General features: G+C 46.7%; 1 protein-coding gene across 4 annotated transcripts in view; it reads right to left on the reverse strand.

The window, feature by feature from the left end:
- The window catches only part of LOC140394882 (casein kinase I), a 151,887-nt gene extending 133,240 nt beyond the window's left edge, over positions 1-18,647 (reverse strand). For all 4 annotated transcript variants that reach the window (XM_072482035.1, XM_072482033.1, XM_072482034.1 and 1 more), the window contains exon 1: positions 18,545-18,647. The gene's annotated coding sequence lies outside the window, so the exon portion shown is untranslated. The remainder of the gene's footprint in view (positions 1-18,544) is intronic.
- Between the last annotated feature and the right edge of the window lie 462 nt (positions 18,648-19,109).

Raw genomic sequence — 19,109 nt, forward strand, 5'->3', positions numbered from 1 at the left:
TGTGACGGAGAGGCACACTTGACACAAATGCACAACCTCATTACCCTTGTCTGGAAGGAAGGGAGCATGCCGGGTGATCTCACAGATGCTTTAATGGTGACTATCTTCAAGTAAGGAGACGGGTCCAACTGCGGAGATTACAGCAGGATTTCCCTACTCTCCGCCATGAGAAAGTTTATTGTGAGAAGCCTCCTCAACCACCTCCTCCCAGTGGCTGAAGAGCTCCTCCCAGAGTCTCAGTGCGGCTTCCGCCCATCAAGAGGTTCAGTGCACATGATCCTCAGCGCGCGGCAAATCCAGGAAAATGTGCAGGGAGCAGCATCAACCTCTGTACATGCTGTGGTTCGATCTCACACAGACTCTTGGCAACCATGCGGGATTGTAGAGCATCTCAAATTTGGCAGCTCGCAGAAATTCGTCACCATTCTCCGCCTACTTCACGATGACATGCAAGCCGTGATCTTCACCAATGGAACCACCACAGACGCAAAACGTGTGCAAGCTGCGGTCACGCAGGGTTGCGTCATCACACCAACGTTCTTATCCACCTTCCTTGCAGCAACACTCCACCCCGTCACCCCAAAGCTCCCCGCTGGAGAGGAGCTAACCTACTGAACAAGCGGGAAATTGTTCCAACTTCCAAAGCCTTCAGGCCAGAACCAAGATCACCCAGCCTCCGTCATCAAGCTGCACAATGCCTGTCCGTGCGCAGAGACCGAGCTACAAACCATCGTTGACGCATTCACTGAAGCATATGAGAGAATGGGCCTCAGACTAAACATCTGGAAAACAAAGGTTCTCTCCCAGCTCGCTCCTGCCACACAAAACTAACCCCCGACCATAAAGATGTACAGTGAGCCCCTGGACAATGTGGACCATTTCCCAAACCTCAGGAGCCTCCTCTCAGTGCGAGCAGACATTGACGACGAATTCCAACATCAACTCTAATACGCCAGTGCAGTCTTCAGATGCCCGAGGAACGGAGTATTCAAAAATCGAGACCTCAAACGAAACACCAAGCTCATGGTTTGCAGAGCAGCTGTGGTGCCTGCCCTCCTGTATGCATTAGAAACATGGACAATGCACAGCAGACACCTCAAATCCTTGGCGACGTATCACCAACGCTACCTCTGTAAGTCCTGCAAATCCACTGGTAGGATAGGCGTACCAACGTGAGCATCCTCCCCCAGGCCAATATCCCCAGTATTGGGGCACTGGTCACACTCGGCCAGCTGCGATGGACGGGCCACATTGCCCGCAATGCCCGACACAAAGGTCCCAAAACAAGTGCTCTACTCTGAGCTCTGCAAGGGCAAGCGATCACCAGGAGGGCAGAGGAAATGCTAAAAGGACACTTTGAAAGCCTCCCGAATTAATGCAACATCCCCAACCGACATGTGGAAATCGCTTGCCTTAGAACCCAAAAATAGGAGGAAAAGCATCCACGAAGGCGCCAATCACCTCGAGCGTCACAGGGTGGAGCATATGGAGGGCAATCGTAAACAGTGGAAGGAGAGCACAGAATGCAGAGCGTTCCAGCCACCCACCTCATCATGCACCCCCTGCCGAACCTGTGGCAGAGTCTGCGGATCGAGGATTGGACTTTTCAGCTGCCACAGAACCCACCTCCCCGGAGTGGTAACAAGTCATCCTCAACGCTGAGAGACTGTCCAAGAAAAGAAGATTTAACAAAGTGGAGAGTGATAAAGCCAGAAACTACAGCCCAGTCAGCTAAACAAACATCAGGGTGGGTAAGTTACTGAAAATCAACATCAGGGACAAAGGCATGGGTTAAATTAAAGAGAGCAGACATGGATTTGCTAATAAAGTATGTCTACCTAACTTGATTAAATTATTTGACAAGGCAACATAGAATAATGTTCAAAGTAGTGCAGAGGATGTATATGTGGACCTTTGCAAGGCATTTGTCACAAGCTGGAAGCCCAGGGAATTTAGTGGTATAGATATAAAATTGGCTCAGTGACAGGAAGCAGAATGGTGGATATATGGTTAGCAAATTCCCTCCCCAATCTTTTGGGTCCATTAACTCTTTTCTGACCAGCTTAGACTTGGGTGAAGGTGATTAAATTGTTTACAGATACAAAGCTTGGCAAATTAATAGATAATGATAGGCTTCAGGAAATGATGCACTTTTGGAGGACCAATATGGAGAGATCATATATTATAAATTGCGCGATGAGCAGAAAAACATGGATGGCCATGTACATAAATCCTTCACAGCGCAAGTTGATAAGCTGTTTAACAAAGCACATGACTTACTTTGTTGATAAACACTGTGCCAATTTATTTTTCCTTTTTAAAATAAATTTAGAGCACCCATTTGTTTTTCCATTTAGGGGCACTTAGCGAGGCCTATCCACCTTCCCTGCACATCTTTGGGTTGTGCTAACCACTGCGCCACTGTGCTGGCCTTTGTTCAAATATTTGCAAATGAAAGAAATCCTGTTAGAACTTTATAAATCAGCAGTTAGGGTGGCGCAGTGGTTCGCACTGCTGCCTGACGGCTCTGAGGACCCAGGTTCGATCCCGACCCCGGGTCACTGTCCGTGTGGAGTTTGCACATTCTCCCTGTGTCTGAGTGGGTCTCACCCCCAAAACCCAAAGATGTGCAGGGTAGGTGAATTGGCCACGCTACATTGCCCCTTAATTGGAAAAAAAAAGGAATTGGGTACTTTAAAAAAATAAATCAATCAGCAGTTAGGCCTCAGCTGTGACAATTCTGAGCACCACACTTCAGGAAAGGTGTAAAGGTCTTTGAAAGAGTCCAGAGGAGGTTTACCATCCAGGGGCTAGTTTAGCGCAATGGGCTAATTCACTAGCTGGTAATGCAGAACACAGCCAGCAGCGCAGGTTCAATTCCCGTACCAGCCTCCCCGAAAAGGGGGGCCGAATCGATGTGGCGATTAGGGGCTTTTCACAGTAACTTCATTGAAGCCTACTTGTGACAATAAGCGATTATTATTACCATGGATGAAGGACTTCAGTGATGAGGAGAGTCTGGAAACATTAAACTATTCTCCTCAGATAGCTGGTTAAGAGGGTGCCAGTGTGTTCCTCTAATTCCTCTATAGTGGCGAGACTTGAACAACATATGGTAGGCAGGAAAATAGGCACTTGTATCCTCAGCATCTCTTGGCAGAACAAGGTGACCAATGCAGAGGTCATGGAGCATGTTAAATCCATCAGCATACACTCAATGCTGAGCCAACGACGTCAGCTCTGGTTCAGCCACATTCATCAGGTGGATGGATGACTGTCGTATATCCAAAGATCTTCTGAATGGTGAATTGGCTGCTGGGCAGTGTGCAAATGGCTCGGGCACATTAAAGGAATGGTAATTGCATCTCTCAAACTAAAATTACGGAAAGGTTTCAAATTAAGCAGACCAAAAAAACAACTAACACCACTCATTTACTTGGGAGTACAATGAGTACTTTTAACTTTCTTTGTATGTCGTAAGTAATAGGAAATGATTGGCATGCCCCACAACAGACCTTTGTATAGAAAGTAAATTGTGCTACTCAAAAAAAATGTTTGTGTTGAACAGAACCCGTACAGTAGAAAATTGTTTTGTTCAGGAACTCTTTCTCTGTAGGGGCTTGTGGTTTACTCCTACACGATAATGAGCTGGTATAAAGAAACAGACATGTACTTATTCTTCCAGTTGCATGCAAGGGAAACTTTGAGAATTAATGTGAGATTCATGTACAATTTTCTTGGAAGTATAAAATATTTAAATTAAAATTTCAAATATACATTTCTTCCAGTAATAGTCAGCCCCAACTGTGTTTTCAAATAATTCAGATTCTTCAACATGTACATGTTTGGTCTTTTACATAATGCCCTTTTCTCCTGATTTGAACTGAAAGTGGTAATATATATACATGGACAGGTATGGATCTATTGGTGCAAGTTTCATTCCAACACCAAATGAACTTACACAGATTAGTGATCAGACAAGCGAGATTCGTACCCTCATTAATGTCCAGGTGCAAGCACATTTCTGGGAGGAATCATTCAACAAACAGAATCAAGATTCACGAGTGGCTTTTTTCTCTCAAACCCAATTCGTATTTTGGGTTTTCACTATTGTCTGGACAAGATCAACTAATTCAGACAAACCAAGAGTCCAGTAAGGAGCCTTATAGTCTGGTCTGGAACTTTGTCGACCAAAAAACACATACACCAATGAGTCAAGGGACATGCAAGCTATGCAGAGAGTTTGGAAATATTTATGCTATAAATTAGAAACAAGCTTGCTTAAATATTTTGGAACTATAGGGGCTCGTGCGTGGTCAATTTCAGCCCCACTTGACCCGGAGTTGCAACACAATTTCTTAGAAAAACACCCAAAGTCTTTGGTCCTTGGCTGCCCATTAACTAGTCACCAGGTTTGTCAATTTAAACAATTAACTTTACTAATAACAAAAATTATTAAATATGAGCAAATACAACAGGTTAATTATTATCTAATTCCTAACCCCCCACTTAAACTTGTCCCACCCTCTATACAAACACACACCAGACACACCACCCTCCATATATACACACACACCAAACACACCACCCTCCATATACACACACACACCAACCTCCATATACACACACACACACACCAAACACACCAACCTCCATATACACACACACACACCAAACACACCAACCTCCATATACACACACACGACAAACACACCACCCTCCATACACACACCAGACAAACACACCACCCTCCATATACACACACATCGGACAAACACACCACCCTCCATATACACACACACCAGACAAACACACCACCCTCCATATACACTGTTATGGGCGAGGCGTTTTCAGAACCCCAAAATGTATCATGGAATTCAACCAACCTCTCCCTTTAATGTATTTGTTGCTTTTCCTAGCACGCGGCTTTTTCCCTAGGTGTGGGATTACAATTATGGACACGTGGGTTTTTAAACACAAAACACTGTTTATTCCTTGAACTCAACTTAACATCTTAAATAAACATTGGATCTCTTAAGACCCCTTACTTCAAAGATAACTCAGAAAATATTGCAACAGTAAATAATTCCTTAAAATGTTCCTTCAAACTTCCAAAAGACTTAACACCTTTAAACAAAATCACATCAGGTTAAAGGCTTTACTTTAAATTACCCAAATGATCCAGAGATAGTCTTTCATGGCAGAGATCACAGCTCCCTGCAAAACACAGACACACACCAGCTCTTTTTAAAACTGAAACTAAAAACCTGCAAAACTAAACTGCAAAATGGCTGACCTGACCTCAGTCCCACCCACTCTCTGACATCACTGTTTTCTTAAAGGTACATTGCTTAAACATCCATGTCTTAACAGTACTCTCACATGACACCTCCCCCCAAGAAAAAAAAATAAACCACCAACTTCAAGATCATTTCATTTTTCACTTTTGCACCATCCACTAAGAAATGAACACAGTAAATATACCTTTTCATTTTTTTAAAAAACAACACATGCAAACAGGTATAATAATATAGTCCATTTTTCTTTGTTCTTCTTCCTCCAACCGAAATCCTTCTCGATTGACAGTCTCTTTGAACAAAGTATCTGCACGATCCATCCATTCCTATACTCCTTGGCATTTCTCTTCAGAATCAGATAATTTAGTTCAATCTGACCACAGAGTCCCTTGCAATTCTCCAATACAGGAGCATTGGTGATCACAGCTGTCAGGCAGTCAAATGCCTGTTGAAAGTCCGCTGTCCATTGAAATTTTTTAGGTTTCTTTAGCAAGTCCATCAGTGGAGTAATCACACCACAAAACTTTTGCACAGCTGTTCGATCAAATCTACTCATCCTAAGAAATCGCATTATTTCCCTTCGTCTTGAGGATAACGGAAACTTCGCAAGGAAAGTGATTTGGGCTTCTCCAAATTCACTTTCGGCTAGGTTCATCACCAAACCCGCCTCCTGAAGTCGATCGAAGAACTCCATCCGATGTTTCAAATGTGCTTTCCATGTCCGGAAGTTGGAAATAAAAGCAGATTGTCCCACTTTCTCCATGTAATCCTTCAATGGTGGGACAGGATAAGAGTCCATTCTTGTAACTGCATTCACCTTTCGATAGTCCACAAACAACCGTTGGGTACCATCTGGTCTAGGTACCATCACTACGGGTGAGCTCCATTGGCTGCAACCCACTTTAGTCATGCCATTCTTCAGCATACTCTCAATCTCTCTGTTAACCTGTGCCAATTTTAAAGAATTAAGTCTATATGGATGTTGTTTGAGAGGAACAGCATTTCCCACATCTACATCATGTATAGCCATTTTAGTACTTCCCAATTTATCTCTACAAACTTGCCCATGTGATATCAATAACTCTTTCAGGTCAGTTTGTTTTTCCTCTGGAAGGTAACTTAACAATTCATCCCAATTTTTAAGAACATCCTCATTTTCCAATTTAATTTGAGGTATGTCAAATTCACAGTCATCTGGATTTGGTTCGTCACTTTGAGTTAGAATTATTAAAACCTCCTTTTTCTCTCCTTCCCTTTCAAAGTACCTTTTAAGCATATTCACATAACACACTCAGTGAGTCTTCCTTCTATCTGGTGTTTTTACCACATCATTCACCTCACTTAATTTCCTTTCAATCTGATACGGTCCACAAAACCTAGCTTTTAAAGCTCCCCTACCACTGGTAACAACACTAAAACTTTATTCCCACTGGCAGAACTACGAACTTTGGATTTCTTGTCCGCTACCCGTTTCATCACATTTTGTGCAACTTTCAAATGTTGTCGAGCCAATTCACCTGCTCTATTTAATCATTCCCTAAAATTTGACACGTAATCGAATAGTGTAATTTCCGATTTCTCACCCACCAATTTTTCCTTAATCAATTTAAGTGGTCCTCTTACCTCATGACCAAAAATTAGTTGAAAAGGACTAAATTTGGTTGATTCATTAGGTGCATCCCTAATTGTAAACAATACGAATGGGATTCTTTTATCCCAATCCTCTGGATAATCTTGGCAATGCGCCCTCAACATTGTCTTTAATGTCTGACGCCACCTTTCTAATGCTCCCTGCGATTCTGGATGGTACGCAGTTGATTTAAATTGTTTTATTCCTAAGCTATCCATAACTTCTTTGAATAACTTTGAAGTAAAATTTGTTCCTTGATCCGATTGAATTTCTGTGGGTAGTCCATATCTAGTAAAGAATTTAAGTAACTCCTCTACAATCCTTTTAGCTGTAATATTACATACTGGAAAGGCCTCGGGAAACCTAGTAGGTATCACTTACACACAGTGGCATCATTTACACACAGTGGCATCACTTACACAGTGGCACTGCAGCAAATTGCCATGGTTCCTTCAAAATTACCTTCCAAAACTGTGATGTTTACCTCCTAGAAGAACATGAGCAGCAGATGCTTGGGTATATCACCACCTCCTAGTTTGCCTCCACATTACGTGTCATCTTGACATCATTTCTTCACTGCCACTTACATGTAGACTGCAGTCCAAATTAGTTCACAACCACTTCTTCAAGGGCAATTAGGGATGGGAAATAAATGCTGCCCTACCCAGTGATTCTCACATCTCAAGAACAAATGACAAAAAAAGTGATTTAGAGGCCATCACTCTCTCAAATTTTTTTTAACTTCATTACAAAAGCATTGCAGTTTCTTATATTTCATCTCCATACAACTAAATAGTTGCTGGTGACCATTCTTCTGCTTTACCTTCTGCTCTGTAAGAAGGTGCCTGTCCTCTTTTCTCTGTTTGCAATGAATTAAGGCACTGGGATTTTTTTCCATCCATTAAGAGGGAGTGCTGAGAATTAAGCAATTTACACCTTTTGTTTTATTTTTTAAAATGGGATGACAAGCCCGTGTACAAAAAATTTAGAATTAAAAAATTCTTACAAAGTACGTGGATTCCTGTCATATCAAAGCTCAGAAATTTCAAGCTGCTATAAAGCCAATTCATGCCATAATGTAATTTTGCATTAGTATTCAAACAAACATGGAAGAGTTAGGTCTATATCAATATATCAGTTAGTCCAATGTTGGAATATACTCCGACACACACCAAGGTGCATTTAGCGGGCAATGTTGGAAGAGAAGAGCAGTCAACTTGCAACACTTCCAAATTGCCAAGCAAGCTATTTAAGATCTGTACAGGAAAAGATAGAGGAAAGTACACCCATAAAATAGTGCGGCCACAAAAAACTGCACAATGGGCCGTTAGTTTCAAAGTTCTGGATACATGAGGTTATTCCACTCCCCACAACCAGCTCCGAGAGCCAAACTCGCGATATGGGATGGAATTCTCCCATCTGGGACTAAGTCACATGGCGGGGACAGGAACGTTGAGGGTTTACCGCTGCGGTGGTCAGTGGGAAAACATGTTGTATCTTCCGGCCCCAACACTTTAATTATGCAACCGGCTATTTTGTGTCATATTTTGAGGTGGGGCAGGTCTGAAGGGGTCTAGTCTGCCATCGCAACCGGTGCCATAGCAACAAGGTGTCCCGCATCCCTGATCCACTACTGAAGAAAGAAGATGGACCGTCTGAAAATGAAGATGGATCACCAGGAGCACTCTGAGACAGGAAGATGACCTCCTCCAGGACACCAAATCTGAAAGGTTCACCTGTAGATGTCTTCCCTCCCCCAATGCTGTGGTGTTTAGGATCCAGGGTTGCCAGCTCTCTCCATACCGAACTCCAGAGGCAGCCCAAGACATTGTTCAGCTGAATCTCCACATCTGTACACCGTGCTTTTTTAGTTGTGTTTCACATTGGTCCGGTGTGTCTTCCCACAGGCTTCGCAGCAAATCGGGCATTGAGGGCGGGGGGCAATCCAGACGGGCCTACATCACCATCCCATTAGTGGGATGCAAATCACTTTCACAGCATCCACCAACAGGTCACCCGAGCCGTCATGAGGTCAGCAGTGGAAGATCCCATGGGAAATTCATGCCAGCATTTAGTGCCTCCCACCAAATTCCCACCCGTTTCCCGTCCACCATTCCAGCTGCCAACAGGAAGCATGGGAGAATTCCGCCTTTATTGATGCTCTACAGCTTATTTAGATACATAACAAACATTGGTCATTAAATATGCTAGAGTCATACAGCAGCAAAACAAAATCAGTGCAAATATTTCCCAAGTACATATGCAAGGCTTGATCCTTTCTACATGATGCTCATCTGAAATATCGTTGTTTGACCATAATAGAAACTGAAATGTGTTTTGATTCCATATGACAGCAGACTCATTTGCTGAGAAAATTCCCAACGGTAAATTTTAAAATGTAAGTGCAACATTTCAGTTTTTCACAGCAGCAGGGGCAACTATGAAACATACTTCCCGGCGTTTTATAGGATTTAATTTGCTCCTTTCCTCACCCCCGCACTTCAATTTACATACATAGCAGGATGCATTTGTGTCAAGCATCTTCCCGTACATCTGTAGCATTAAAAATAGCTTTCCAGGATATGGCACTCGCACTTCTCTACTGCTATAATTCAATTTGGGTTTCAAAACATGCATTAATCATAAAAAAGTAATGCAAGTTCAGTGCATTTAAATAAATAAAACAAAGTTGCTAGTCAGGCAATGCAACGGTCATGTAACCGAAGGGAAAATGCTGGAAAATCACAGCAGGTCTGGCAGCATCTGTAGGGAGAGAAAAGAGCTAACGTTTCGAGTCCAATGACTCTTTGTCAAAGCTCAAGGTCCTTGTAACATTTGTAAAAGGTCATGTAACCTTTTACTCACTCACTATTAGCATGTTTTGGCCATAACAATTGCACATCACTGAACATATCAGGATAGGTGCCCAGACACATGTCTACTCTGATAATTGCCACCCTGCAAACAATTTTGAAATTTTAAAGAAGATCCTTCTGTGAGGAATTTCTCACTGATTAAGGTTATTTTTTGGACAATGACAACAATGCTCCTTATGTGAATAACCAGCCTTTCCAAAGGCCATCGTTCACTGAAATCAATTTGAGCTGTATGGCAAAATATCACAGAACTAAAGTGGATAAAACCTGCTGGTGTGTGGAGCCGTAGCTCCCATTAGATTGTTTACCTATTGCAGAATAGGAGTCCTGGTAAAATATAAAATTAATTTGATTTACATTCTGCTACAGTTGTGAAGTTTAAAAGGCTTATGTTTTGGAACTGTATCTTCTGAAGTCTGCCTGACTGCAAGCCTGGGTGGTTTCATTGAAAGAATCGCAGAATAACAGTGCAGAAGAAGCCCTTCGGCCCATCGAGTCTGCACCAATACCTGAAATACAGTTGACCTGCCTACCTAATCCCATTCACCAACACTAAGCCCATAGCTTTGAATGTTATGACATGTCTTTTTAAAGGATGTGAGGCATCCTGCCTCTACCATCCTCCCAGGCAGTGCATTCCAGATCGTTACCACTCTCTGGGTAAAAAGGTTTTTCCTCAAATTCCTCCGAAATCTCCTGCACCTCACCTTGAACTTGAGTCCCCCTGTGACTGAGGGGAACAAGTACTCCACATCCACCCTGTCCATGCCTCTAAAAATTTCTATCCCTCGATCAGGTCACCCTTCAGTTTTCTCTGCCCCAACGAAAAGAACCAAAGCCTATCCAACCTCTCTTCGTAACTAAAATGTTCCACCCTGGTGAATCTCCTCTGCACCTCCTCTAGAGATTAAAGAGAGCCAAGATTGTTGTACTGGGGAGAAGGGAACTACAGTGGCCTGTGTGCTAACAGTGGATAGATTGCAAGCTTTATAAGTCACAGAAAAGTGCTGAGAATGACAGGTTGGAAAAGATTGTACTTTAACCTATCTATTTACTTCCAGGTCTCAAGAATAACTAATCAACATTTCTACCTGAATATAAGGCCACCTGATTCACAATGCCATGCAGATGGGCTTTCAGAGAAGGGTCAAAGATATCCTTGAAAATTCTCAGACAAGATTAGCCTGCCCAGAGGGGAGCAGCTATGGGTAACCAGATGCTACAGTTTGCAAGAATGTGGGTGGAGCTCCCGCTAAGATTGAAAAGATGGAATGCCCTTTGGAGCCAAGAATCATCTTGGACTGGTACCGGGAGAATTGACTGTCTACTTTATGAACAGTAAAGTATATCTGTGAAGTGGATTTTCAGTTGTGCTAAATGAAAAAGGGGAATGTTTTGTGGCTTAATGCAGAAGTCGTCAACAAAGATTATGTTTAGTCAATTGCAATTCGAGTGTTTTAATAAAGTAAAACACTATAGATATAGATAGATTGGAGACTTGGGCAAAGAAATGGCAGATGGAGTTTAATCCGGACAAATACGAGGTGACACATTCTGGAGGACCAAACCTAGGTATGAATTATATTGTAAATGACAGAACCCTTAGGAACATTAACATATAGAGGGATCTGGGCCTTCCACAGTTCCCTAAAAATGGTAGCACAGGTGGCCAAGATGATTAAGTAGGCATATGGCATGCTTGCCTTCATCAGCCGGGGCACTGAGTACAGGAGTTGGGAAATGTTGCAGCGATATAAAACCTTGGTTAGGCCGCATTTTGAGTATTGCATGCAGTTCTGGTCAACACATTATTAGAAGGATGTGGCAACGTGGGAGAGAGTGCAAGGTTCACAAAGGAGTTGCCTGGTTTCGAGGATGTTGGCTATGAGAAGAGCTTGAATAAACCAGGATTGTTTTCACTGGAAAGACGGAGGCTGATGGGAGGCCTGATAGAAGTCTACAAAGTTATGAGGGCTTAGACAGTGTGGATAGTCAGAGGCTTTTTCCAAGGGTGGAAGTGTTAATTACAAGGGGAGCACAGGTTCAAGGTGAGAGGGGGAAAGTTTAAGGGAGATGTGTGGGGTACGTTTTTCACACAAAGAGTGGTGGGTGCCTGAAACGCGCTGCCAGAGGATGTGGTGGGAGCAGGCACATTTAAGAGGCATCTGGATGGGTACATGAATCGGGAGGAAATAGAGAGATACCGACCGAGTAAGGGCAGAAGGTTTTGTTTTTAAGTTAGACCATCATGATCGGCACAGGCTTGGAGGGCCGAAGAGCCTGTTCCTGTGCTGTAATTTTCTTTGTAAAAGTTGAAAAAGACTGACATCTTGTCATGTCACCATTCAGCTATTAACTGGAAGCTCAGGTTTATTTTCAAAAGTTATTGGTGTCTGGAGATCGTAATGATTCACATTGCTCTTAACAATACTAGTAACTTGAATCTAAACTGTACTTCATACCTCAAACATTTATCTGCCTTCCAAGCACATCAATTCCATACTCCCAGAATGCCTCGATCCACTGCAATTTGCATACAGCCGCAACCAGTCCACAGCAGACTCCACCTCCCTTGCCCTACACTCATCTCTGGAGCATATCGACTACAAGGACTCCTACATCAGACTCCCACTTATTGACTACAGCTTCACCTTCAACACCATAATCCCAGCCAAACTCATATCAAAGCTCCAAAACATGGGACTTACCGCTCCCTCTGCAACTGGATCCTCGACTTCCTGACCCATAGACCACAATCAATAAGGATAAACACCTCCTCCACAATAGTCCTCAATACTGGGGACCCGCAAGGCTCCCTACAATACTCCCTACACGCGCACGACTGTGGGTCAAAATTTGGCTCCAACTCCATCTACACGTTTGCTGACGACACGACTGTAATGGGTCTGATCTCAAACAACAATGGGGTTTTGACAAAGGATCACCTGGACTCGAAACGTTAGCTCTTTTCTCTCCCTACAGATGCCACCAGACCTGCTAAGATTTTCTCTTTGGTTTCAGATTGCAGCATCCGCTGTAATTTGCTTTCATCTAGTGGAGTGGTGTAAGGACAACAATCGCTCCCTCAATGCCAGCAAAACTAAAGAGTTGGTCATTGACTTCATGAAGCAAAGTACTGTACACATCCCTGCCTGCATCAATGGTGCCGAGGTGGAGATGATTGACAGCTTCAAATTCCGAGGTGTGCACATCATAGGCTTCTGCAGAAAGTAAGGAGGCATGGGATAGTGGGAAATTTGGCCAGTTGGATAACGAACTGGCTAACCGATAGAAGTCAGAGAGTGGTGGTGGATGGCAAATATTCAGCCTGGATCCCAGTTACCAGTGGCGTACCGCAGGGATAAGTTCTGGGTCCTCTGCTGTTTGTGATTTTCATTTTTCATTAATGACTTGGATGAGGGAGTTGAAGGGTGGGTCAGTAAATTTGCAGGCGATACGAAGATTGGTGGAGTTGTGGATAGTAAGGAGGGCTGTTGTCGGCTGCAAAGAGACATAGATAGGATGCAGAGCTGGGCTGAGAAGTGGCAGATGGAGTTTAACCCTGAAAAGTGTGAGGTTGTCCATTTTGGAAGGACAAATATGAATGCGGAATACAGGGTTAACGGTTGAGTTCTTGGCAATGTGGAGGAGCAGAGAGATCTTGGGGTCTATGTTCATACATCTTTGAAAGTTGCCACTCAAGTGGATAGAGCTGTGAAGAAGGCCTATGGTGTGCTCGCGTTCATTAACAGAGGGATTGAATTTAAGAGCCGTGAGGTGATGATGCAGCTGTACAAAACTTTGGTAAGGCCACATTTGGAGTACTGTGTACAGTTCTGGTCACCTCATTTTAGGAAGGATGTGGAAGCTTTGGAAAAGGTGCAAAGAAGATTTACCAGGATGTTACCTGGAATGGAGAGTAGGTCTTACGAGGAAAGGTTGAGGGTGCTAGGCCTTTTCTCATTAGAACGGAGAAGGACGAGGGGCGACTTGATAGAGGTTTATAAGATGATCAGGGGAATAGATAGAGTAGACAGTCAGAGACTTTTTCCCCGGGTGGAAAAAACCATTACAAGGGGACATAAATTTAAGGTGAAAGGTGGAGGATATATGGAGAATGTCAGAGGTAGGTTCTTTACCCAGAGAGTAGTGGGGGCATGGAATGCACTGCCTGTGGAAGTAGTTGAGTCGGAAACATTAGGGACCTTCAAGCAGCTATTGGATAGGTACATGGATTACGGTAAAATGATGTAGTGTAGATTTATTTGTTTTTAAGGGCAGCACGGTAGCATTGTGGATAGCACAATTGCTTCACAGCTCCAGGGTCCCAGGTTCGATTCCGGCTTGGGTCACTGTCTGTGCGGAGTCTGCACGTCCTCCCCGTGTCTGCGTGGGTTTCCACCGGGTGCTCCGGTTTCCTCCCACAGTCCAAAGATGTGCAGGTAGGTGGATTGGCCATGATAAATTGCCCTTAGTGTCCAAAATTGCCCTTGGTGTTGGGTGGAGGTGTTGAGTTTGGGTGGGGTGCTCTTTCCAAGAGCCGGTGCAGACTCAGGGGGCCGAATGGCCTCCTTCTGCACTGTAAATTCAATGATAATCTATGATTAATCTAGGACAAAGGTTCGGCACAACATCGTGGGCCGAAGGGCCTGTTCTGTGCTGTATTTTCTATGTTCTATGACCAACAACCTGTCCTGGTCCACCCACTTCGATGCCACCACCAAGAAAGCCCAACAGCGCCTATACTTCCTCAGGAAATTCGGCATGACTCTTACCAACTTTTACAGATGCACCATAGAAAGCATCCTATCTGGCTGCATCACAGCCTGGTATGGCAACTGCTCGGCCCAGGACCGCAAGAAACTTCAGAGAGTCGTGAACACCGCCCAGTCCATGACTCCATCTACACCTCCCGCTGCCTGGGGAAAGCAGGCAGTATAATCAAAGACCCCTCCCACCCGGCTTACTCACTCTTCCAACTTCTTCCATCGGGCAGGAGATACAGAAGTCTGAGAACACGCACAAACAGATTCATAAACAGCTTCTTCCCCACTGTCACCAGACTCCTAAATGACTCTCTTATTGGACTGATCGGAGCTCCTCACACATCTCCTCTGCTGAGTAGTACCACACTGCTGCATGCTTCACCCAATGTCTGTGCGTATGTATTGACAGTGTATTTTATGTTTGCCCTAGTATGTATTTTATTTTCATATATGGAATGATCTGCCTGAGCTGCACGCAGAACAATACGTTTCACTGTGCCCCGGTACACGAGACAATAAACAAATCCAATAAATATGGACGGTTTCAACACGTTATTCATGTTGCACGAAGGAGGGAAATAGGTAATTAGCCATCATCCATAAGGAACCATGGACATTGCTGTTAGCGAAGGCATCATTTTGTTTCTGATTGGCAAGAACTTGAGGAAGGGCTGGGTGAAAAAGAAAATGGAACTGAAGATGTGACATCCTAAAATGTTGAGAATTGCACCCACCGGCCGACAAGGACAGAATTCAATCTTTCATATACATGCTGTTTCCCATCCCTGGTGTCCTCTTGCATCCTTCGCCTACTAAACACACTAATTATTTAATAGACTCAGACTTAAAATTTCCCAAGCACTAGCTGTGTCTTCAGTTGGATCCAACAGCCAGTTCCTGCAGCTGATGATGTCAGGCCTCACAGCCTGAACTCAAAGTAGCAGCAGCCGAAACACAGAAGTGGAAGCTGGTGCAGCTCGATCCCAGGCCTAATGGCGCAGCCGTCCACATGGCGGACACGGCTGCCCAGCACATCCACCCACCCACCCGATACATCCACCCACCCACCCACCCGATACACCCACCGATCCAGCACATACACGCACCCCCTGATACACCCACCCAGCACATACACCCACCGATCCAGCACATACATGCACCCACCCGATACAACCACCCATCCACACTGCCGATACACCCACCCATCCACACAGCCGATACACCCACTCATCCACACAGCCGATACACCCACCCATCCACACAGCCGATACACCCACCCATCCACACAGCCGATACACCCACCCATCCACACAGCAGATACACACACCCATCCACACAGCCGATACACCCACCCATCCACACAGCCGATACACCCACCCATCCACACAGCAGATACACCCACCCATCCACACAGCAGATACACACACCCATCCACACAGCAGATACACCCACCCATCCACACAGCAGATAGACCCACCCATCCACACAGCAGATACACACACCCATCCACACAGCAGATAGACTCACCCATCCACACAGCAGATAGACCCACCCATCCACAGCAGATAGACCCACCCACCACAGCAGATACACACACCCACGCAGCAGATACACACACCCACGCAGCAGATACACACACCCATCCACACAGCAGATACACCCACCCATCCACACAGCAGATAGACCCACCCATCCACAGCAGATACACACACCCACGCAGCAGATACACACACCCATCCACACAGCAGATACTCACCCATCCACACAGCAGATACACCCACCAACACACAGCAGATACACCCACCGACCCACACATCAGATACACCCACCCATCCACACAGCAGATAGACCCACCCATCCACACAGCAGGTAGACCCACCACACACACAGCAGATACACCCACCTCCACACACAGCAGATACACCCACACACACAGCAGATACACCCACACACACAGCATACGCCCACCCCCACACACAGCAGATACACCCACCCCCACACACAGCAGATACATCCACCCCTACACACAGCAGATACACCCACCCACCCATACAGCAGATGACACACACAGCAGATACTCATCCACACACACAGCAGATACACCCACCCCCACACACAGCAGATACACCCACCCCCACACACAGCAGATACACCCACCCCCACACACAGCAGATACACCCACACACCAGATACACCCACCCACACCCGCAGCAGATACACCCACCCACACACGCAGCAGATACACCCAAACACACACGCAGCAGATACACCCAAAAACACACGCAGCAGAGACACCCAAACACACACGCAGCAGAGACACCCAAACACACACGCAGCAGAGACACCCACCCACCCACGCAGCAGATACACCCAAACACACACGCAGCAGAGACACCCACCCCCACACGCAGCAGAGACACCCACCCACCCACGCAGCAGATACACACCCACACACAGCAGATACACACCCACACAGCAGATACACACCCACACAGCAGATACACCCACACAGCAGATACACCCACACAGCAGATACACCCACACACAGCAGATACACCCACACACAGCAGATACACCCACACACAGCAGATACACCCACACACAGCAGATACACCCACACAGCAGATACACACCCACACACAGCAGATACACACCCACACACAGCAGATACACACCCACACACAGCAGATACACACCCACACACAGCAGATACACACCCACACACAGCAGATACACCCACACACAGCAGATACACACCCACACACAGCAGATACACACCCACACACAGCAGATACACACCCACACACAGCAGATACACACCCACACACAGCAGATACACACCCACACAGCAGATACACACCCACACAGCAGATACACACCCACACACAGCAGATACACACCCACACACAGCAGATACACACCCACACACAGCAGATACACACCCACACACAGCAGATACACACCCACACACAGCAGATACACCCACACACAGCAGATACACACCCACACACAGCAGATACACACCCACACACAGCAGATAAATCCACACACAGCAGATACACACCCACACACAGCAGATACACACCCACACACAGCAGATACACACCCACACACAGCAGATAAATCCACACACAGCAGATAAATCCACACACAGCAGATAAATCCACACACAGCAGATAAATCCACACACAGCAGATACACCCACACACAGCAGATACACACCCACACACAGCAGATACACACCCACACACAGCAGATAAATCCACACACAGCAGATAAATCCACACACAGCAGATACACCCACACACAGCAGATAAATCCACACACAGCAGATAAATCCACACACAGCAGATACACCCACACACAGCAGATAAATCCACACACAGCAGATAAATCCACACACAGCAGATACACCCACACACAGCAGATACACACCCACACACAGCAGATAAATCCACACACAGCAGATAAATCCACACACAGCAGATACACCCACACACAGCAGATACACACACCGGCTCTGCAGCAACAAAGACAAACCCCTGCGGCTGCTGAAACACCGCCGGCCTGGACTTGACACCAACTTTCCTGAATCGGTCACAATTCCGTTTAAAACACATTTTAAAGTATTTTATTCTGTGCCGCAGCCCGGGGAGGCCGAGGCCGGGGAGCCCCAACCCGGGGAGACCGAGGGCCGGGGAGCCCCAACCCGGGGAGGCCGAGGCCGGGGAGCCCCAACCCGGGGAGCCCGAGCCCGGGGAGTCCCAACCCGGGGAGGCCGAGGCCCGGGAGCCCCAGCCCGGGGAGCCCGAGCCCGGGGAGTCCCCAACCCGGGGAGGCCGAGGCCCGGGAGTCCCAGCCCGGGGAGGCCGAGGCCGGGGAGCCCCAGCCCGGGGAGGGGGGAGGCCGGGCCCGGAGCAGAGCCACACCCGGGAGACGCCGGTGTGAAAGAGGCCGCGCTGGGGGAGTGGGTACCTGTTGCTGCGCCGGGCCGGTCGCTTCCCCTCATCCCCGCTCCCGCTGTCAGTGCCGCCGCTCACTGGAGCCGAATCCCGATCCCCGCGCCTGCGCACCGCCCGCCCGAGCCCCGCGCCTGCGCACCGCCCGCCCGAGCCCCGCGCCTGCGCACCGCCCCGCCCGAGCCCCGCGCCTGCGCACCGCCCGCCCGAGCCCCGCGCCTGCGCACCCGCCCGCCCGAGCCCCGCGCCTGCGCACCGCCTGCCGGTCCCCGCGCCTGCGCACCGCCCGATCCCCGCGCCTGCGCACCGCCCGATCCCCGCGCCTGCGCACCGCCCGCCCGAGCCCCGCGCCTGCGCACCCGCCTGCCCGCTCCCCGCGCCTGCGCATCGACCGCCGCACTATTTGGAGTGACGTGCAGATACCGGTGCTGGACTGGGACGATTGTCACAAGCTGCCCTAACCAGGGTGGGCACAGGAAGAAGTCTGACAACATCAGGTTCAAGTCCAACAGGTTTGTTTCGAATCACTAGCTTTCGGACAGGAGCAGAGCTCCGAAAGCTCGGATTCAAAACAAAGCCGG

Source organism: Scyliorhinus torazame, chromosome 18 (assembly GCF_047496885.1).
Source record: "Scyliorhinus torazame isolate Kashiwa2021f chromosome 18, sScyTor2.1, whole genome shotgun sequence".
NCBI lineage: Eukaryota > Metazoa > Chordata > Chondrichthyes > Carcharhiniformes > Scyliorhinidae > Scyliorhinus > Scyliorhinus torazame.